The sequence below is a fragment of the Schistocerca nitens genome, chromosome 5 (genome assembly GCF_023898315.1).
Source record: "Schistocerca nitens isolate TAMUIC-IGC-003100 chromosome 5, iqSchNite1.1, whole genome shotgun sequence".
NCBI classification, from domain to species: Eukaryota; Metazoa; Arthropoda; class Insecta; order Orthoptera; family Acrididae; genus Schistocerca; species Schistocerca nitens.
In genome coordinates this window covers 685,193,108-685,199,181 of record NC_064618.1, presented here as the reverse complement: position 1 = coordinate 685,199,181, position 6,074 = coordinate 685,193,108, and positions in this window count along the sequence as shown.

The window sequence follows — 6,074 nt, the reverse complement described above, 5'->3', positions numbered from 1 at the left end:
ACGGCACTGCACTGAACACATATTTGAATTTTGTGCAGGGGCAGTTTAATTTAGTGAAACTAAACTTCTAACTGTTGTTTGTAGGTCCCCTAACTCTGACTTCAGAGCATTCCTGCTCAAGCTAGATTCTTGATTGACTTTACAGAAAGTACCAGAAATTAGTTATATGTGGCAACTTCAGTATAAATTTTGTGTATGATGGTGCAAGAAAAAGGATGTTGGTAGATCTCCTAAATTCATATGATCTGATGCAGAACTAGGGTGCAAGGGCACAGCAGCACAGGCATTGCCAATATTTTTATTCATTCTCAATTACTAGATGGGAATTCTGCCGCCGTTGGATAAGCAGCTGCAGCAACAAGTCGTATACCCCTAGCTTACTTATTTGTTACATAGTTTAATTCTTAATTTCTTTGCGTGTTTTTGGGTACTTGCATTGTTTAATTCATAAATTTCGGGCGTATTATAGTATTTGAGAGTTATAGCATCACGCTTTAGTGTTTACTTCGTAGATTCTTACTTAAATTGCGTGAGAGTTTTGTATAGGAGGTGTAATTTAGAGTTTTAGTTACTGTAATCGTAAATTCAGGTATATTGTAGCGCAGTCGTTAGGCATTTGTACAGGTTAGTTAATACATTCTTTGCGTGTTTCCCCTGCGTTATCTAGGCACTGACTCATGTTTCAGTAACTGTTGTTCAACATCGATTAGAATGGACAGGGACTGTGATTGCTGTGTTCGGATGAGGGCTGAGTTGGCATCCCTTCGCCCACAGCTGCAAGCGGCACTGACTTCGGTCGTGCAGCTTGAGGCTGTTGCCAATGGGCACCACTGCGGGGAGCCGGACTTGGGTATCACGGGGATATCAACCTCGTCCCGTCTGTCCCCAGATCGGTCTGCCACTGTGGTTGCCCCGGTTGCTGCCCGCAGTGGGGCTGAGCCCTCGCCTATGGTTGATTGGGAGGTCGTTCTAAGGCATGGCAGGCAGTGAAAGACGTCCCCTGAGGCTGATCAGAAAGCCTCCCCGGTGTGTCTGACAAACAGGTTTCAGGCACTGTCTCTGGCTGAGCCAGATGCAGCTGCCTGTCCTGTTTCAGAGGATGATTCTCAGTCTTCAAGGTCCGGGCAATCACAGAGGGTGGGCTTATTGGTAGTTGGGAGCTCCTATGTTAGGCACGTAATGGGGCCCCTTAGGGATATGGCGGCTAAGGAGGGGAAGAAATCCAGTGTGCACTCCGTGTGCATTCCGGGTGGAGTCATTCCTGATGTGGAAAGGGTCCTTCCGGATGCCATGAAGAGCACAGGGTGCAGCCAGCTGCAGGTGGTGGCACATGTCGGCACTAATGATGTGTGTCGCTTTGGATCTGAGGAAATTCTCTCTGGATTCCAACGGCTATCTGATTTGGTGAAGGCTGCCGGTCTTGCTTACGAGATGAAGGCAGAGCTCACCATCTGCAGCATCGTTGACAGAACCGACTGCGGACCTTTGGTGCAGAGCCAGGTGGAGGGTCTGAATCAGAGGCTCAGACGGTTTTGCGACCGTGTTGGCTGCAGATTCCTTGATTTGCGCCATAGGGTGGTGGGGTTTCGGGTTCTGCTGAATAGGTCAGGAGTTCACTACACTCAGCTGGCGGCTACACGGGTAGCGGAGGCTGTGTGGCGTGGACTGGGCGGTTTTTTAGGTTAGAAGGCCTCGGGAAAGTATGGGGTGGGCTGCAATCTCAAAGGGTGCATGGCAAATACAGGACGTGCTTGCATCAAGGAAGAGTCGGAATTGTAGTTGTAAATTGTTGTAGTTGTGCTGGGAAAGTTCCTGAGCTTCAAGCGCTAATAGAAAGCACAGAAGCTGAAATCTTTATAGGTACAGAAAGCTGGCTAAAGCCTGAAATAAGTTCTGCAGAAATTTTTGGTTGGTTGGTTGGTTGTTTGGGGAAGGAGACCAGACAGCGTGGTCATCGGTCTCATGGAATTAGGGAAGGATGGGGAAGGAAGTCGGCCGTGCCCTTTCAGAGGAACCATCCCGGCATTTGACTGGAGTGATTTAGGGAAATCACGGAAAAACTAAATCAGGATGGCCGGACGTGGGATTGAACCATCGTCCTCCCGAATGCGAGTCCAGTGTCTAACCACTGCGCCACCTCGCTCGGTAGAAATTTTTACAAAGTCTCAGACGGTGTTCAGGAAAGATAGACTAGGCAGAATTGGTGGTGGAGTGTTTGTTTTGTCAGTAGTTGTTTATCTTGTAGTGAAGTCGAAGTAGATACTCCGTGCGAATTGGTATGGGTGGAGGTTATACTTAACAGCCGAGCTAAGTTAATAACTGGCTCCTTCTACCGACCCCCAGACTCCAATGATAGAGTTGCGGAACAGTTCAGAGAAAATTTGAGTCTCGTAACAAATAAATACCCCACTCATACGGTTATAGTTGGTGGGGACTTCAACCTTCCCTCAATATGTTGGCAAAAATACTTGTTCAAAACCGGTGGTAGGCAGAAAACATCTTCCTAGATTGTCCTAAACGCTTTCTCCGAAAATTATTTCGAGCAGTTAGTCCACGAACCCATGCGAATTGTAAGTGGTTGCGAAAACAAACTTGACCTCTTAGCTACAAACAATCCAGAGCTGATAGAGAGCATCATGACTGATACAGGGATTAGTGATCACAAGGTCATTGTAGCTAGGCTCAATACCGTTTCTTCCAAATCCACCAGAAACAAACGCTAAATAATTTTATTTAAAAAAGTGGATAAAGTGTCACTAGAAGCCTTCCTAAGAGACAATCTCCATTCCTTCCGAACTGACTATGCAAATGTAGACGAGATTTGGCTCAAATTCAAAGATATAGTAGCAACAGCAATTGAGAGATTCATACCTCATAAATTGGTAAGAGATGGAACTGATCCCCCGTGGTACACAAAACAGGTCCGAACTCTGTTGCAGAGGCAACAGAAAAAGCATGCAAAGTTCAGAAGAATGCGAAATCCTGAAGATTGGCTAAACTTTACAGACGCGCGAAATTTGGCACGGACTTCAATGCGAGATGCCTTTAATAGGTTCCACAACAAAACATTGTCTCGAAATTTGGTAGAAAATCCGAAGAAATTCTGGTCGTATGTAAATTACACAAGTGGCAAGACGCAGTCAATACCTTCGCTGCGCAGTGCCGATGGTACTGTTACCAACGACTGTGCCGCTAAAGCGGAGTTATTGAACGCAGTTTTCCGAAATTCCTTCACCAGGGAAGATGAATGGAATATTCCAGAATTTGAAACATGAACAGCTGCTAGCATGAGTTTCTTAGAAGTAGATACCTTAGGGGTTGCGAAGCAACTCAAATCGCTTGATGCGGGCAAGTCTTCAGGTCCAGATTGTATACCGATTAGGTTCCTTTCAGATTACGCTGATACAATAGCTCCCTCCTTAGCACTCATATACAACCGCTCGCTCACCGATAGATCTGTACCTACAGATTGGAAAATTGCGCAGGTCGCACCAGTGTTTAAGAAGGGTAGTAGGAGTAATCCATCTAACTACAGACCTATATCATTGACGTCGGTTTGCAGTAGGGTTCTGGAGCATATACTGTATTCAAACATTATGAATCACCTCGAAGGGAACGATCTATTGATACGTAATCAGCATGGTTTCAGAAAACATCGTTCTTGTGCAACGCAGCTAGCTCTTTATTCGCACAAAGTAATGGCCGCTATCGACAGGGGATCTCAAGTTGATTCCGTATTTCTAGATTTCTGGAAAGCTTTTGACACCGTTCCTCACAAGCGACTTTTAATCAAGCTGCAGGCCTATGGGGTATCGTCTCAGTTGTGCGACTGGATTCGTGATTTCCTGTCAGGAAGGTTGCAGTTCGTAGTAATAGACGGCAAATCATCGAGTAAAACTGAAGTGATATCAGGTGTTCCCCAGGGAAGCGTCCTGGGACCTCTGCTGTTCCTGATCTATATAAATGACCTGGGTGACAATCTGAGCAGTTCTCTTAGGTTGTTCGCAGATGATGCTGTAATTTACTGTCTAGTAAGGTCATCCGAAGACCAGTATCAGTTGCAAAGTGATTTAGAAAAGATTGCAGTATGGTGTGGCAGGTGGCAGTTGACGCTAAATAACGAAAAGTGTGAGGTGATCCACATGAGTTCCAAAAGAAATTCGTTGGAATTCGATTACTCGATAAATAGTACAATTCTCAAGGCTGTCAATTCAACTAAGTACCTGGGTGTTAAAATTACGAACAACTTCAGTTGGAAAGACCACATAGATAATATTGTGGGGAAGGCAAGCCAAAGGTTGCATTTCATTGGCAGGACACTTAGACGATGCAACAAGTCCACTAAAGAGACAGCTTACACTACACTCGTTCGTCCTCTGTTAGAATATTGCTGCGCGGTGTGGGATCCTTACCAGGTGGGATTGACGGAGGACATTGAAAGGGTGCAAAAAAGGGCAGCTTGTTTTGTATTATCATGTAGTAGGGGAGAGAGTGTGGCAGATATGATACGCGAATTGGGATGGAAGTCATTACAGCAAAGACGTTTTTCGTCGCGGCAAGATCTATTTACGAAATTTCAGTCACCAACTTTCTCTTCCGAATGTGAAAATATTTTGTTGAGCCCAACCTACATAGGTAGGAATGATCATCAAAATAAAATAAGAGACATCAGAGCTCGAACAGAAAGGTTTAGGTGTTCGTTTTTCCCGCGCGCTGTTCGGGAGTGGAATGGTAGAGAGATAGTATGATTGTGGTTCGACGAACCCTCTGCCAAGCACTTTAATGTGAATTGCAGAGTAGTCATGTAGATGTAGAAGTAAAAAGGTTTATGGCCTTTCAGACCATGATGCACAAATCTTAACACTAAAAGGCTTTAGCACTCAAACAAATGTCACATTTAATTACAAACTACATAGGAAAGTTAATCAAACAGCAATAGAGAGTTTAACAGCAATAAATTTTTTTAAACCTTGTCAAGGAACAAGAGTGGCAGGATGTTTATAGTGCCGATAACATAGATGACAAATATAATGCTTTCCTTAAAACATTTCTCATGCTCTTTGAGAGATGCTTTCCTTTACAACATTCTAAAAGGGGTACTAGCAGTGAAAGGCAGCCTCGGTGGCTGACTAAAGTGCGCGTCATATATCTTGGCGGCCGAGTTTAGGTTCGTTCTGCGCATCTGACGTCACAAAACACAGTCAGCCAATGAACAGAGAATGACGTTGCCAGATTTCGACTGTAGTGCAGAGCACGGACGAGTGTCTTCAGTTTTAGAAATGTTCAGTCATAAATAAAGTAATAGAACAAAAGCAATGTCTTGATAGCAGACTTTCTTTTATAGAAAGTTTGGAAAAAGCATTCTTTATACCAATTGCTTCATATTCTATTAATTAATTAAACCAAACAAGCAATAAGACTCCTAATTCAGGCGATAGCAAGGAAAGGTGTTTGTTTCAATCTCACGAACTGCTTTTTCGCAATAAAGAACAGCGGTAATTGTTTATTTCCTATTGTACTTCGACGAAGCGTGAGTAATTCATAGTCATACCAACAGTGTTTATAACTTGTTGTGTGTGGTGTTAAAGTCCTTATGGAGTTACACCGATGAATGAGCTGAGGTAGCGGAACGGTTACGGTGTTCGGGTGCGAAGCGAAAGGTTATGAGTTCAAACCTTGTGTGGTGCTTGATATTTTCTTTATTTAAAAACAATATTGGAGTGCCTTACTTCACGAATTTTATTCGTTTGAATGAAATTTCTAGTGCTTTGCCTCTTCATTAACTTTTTCGCTGCTGCAGACACGTGCTCCCCGCATTCCGCGCTGTGCGCGATTTTGTCATCACTGCACTTCTCGCCTGTGCAGACACATGGTGTTCCCACTGCTTTGACACACTTATCATTCGATTTCACAAAAACTATTTGGCCAAAAAATTTGATTTTTACACGTCTTCTTGACTGATACCTTCCCCCCATAAATTACTTAATTTTGTTTTGATGCACAGCATTAAATGTAGTAAACCATTGCACGAAATTTTGAAGAGTTTGCAGAGGTAAAAGTCCATAGAGTATACT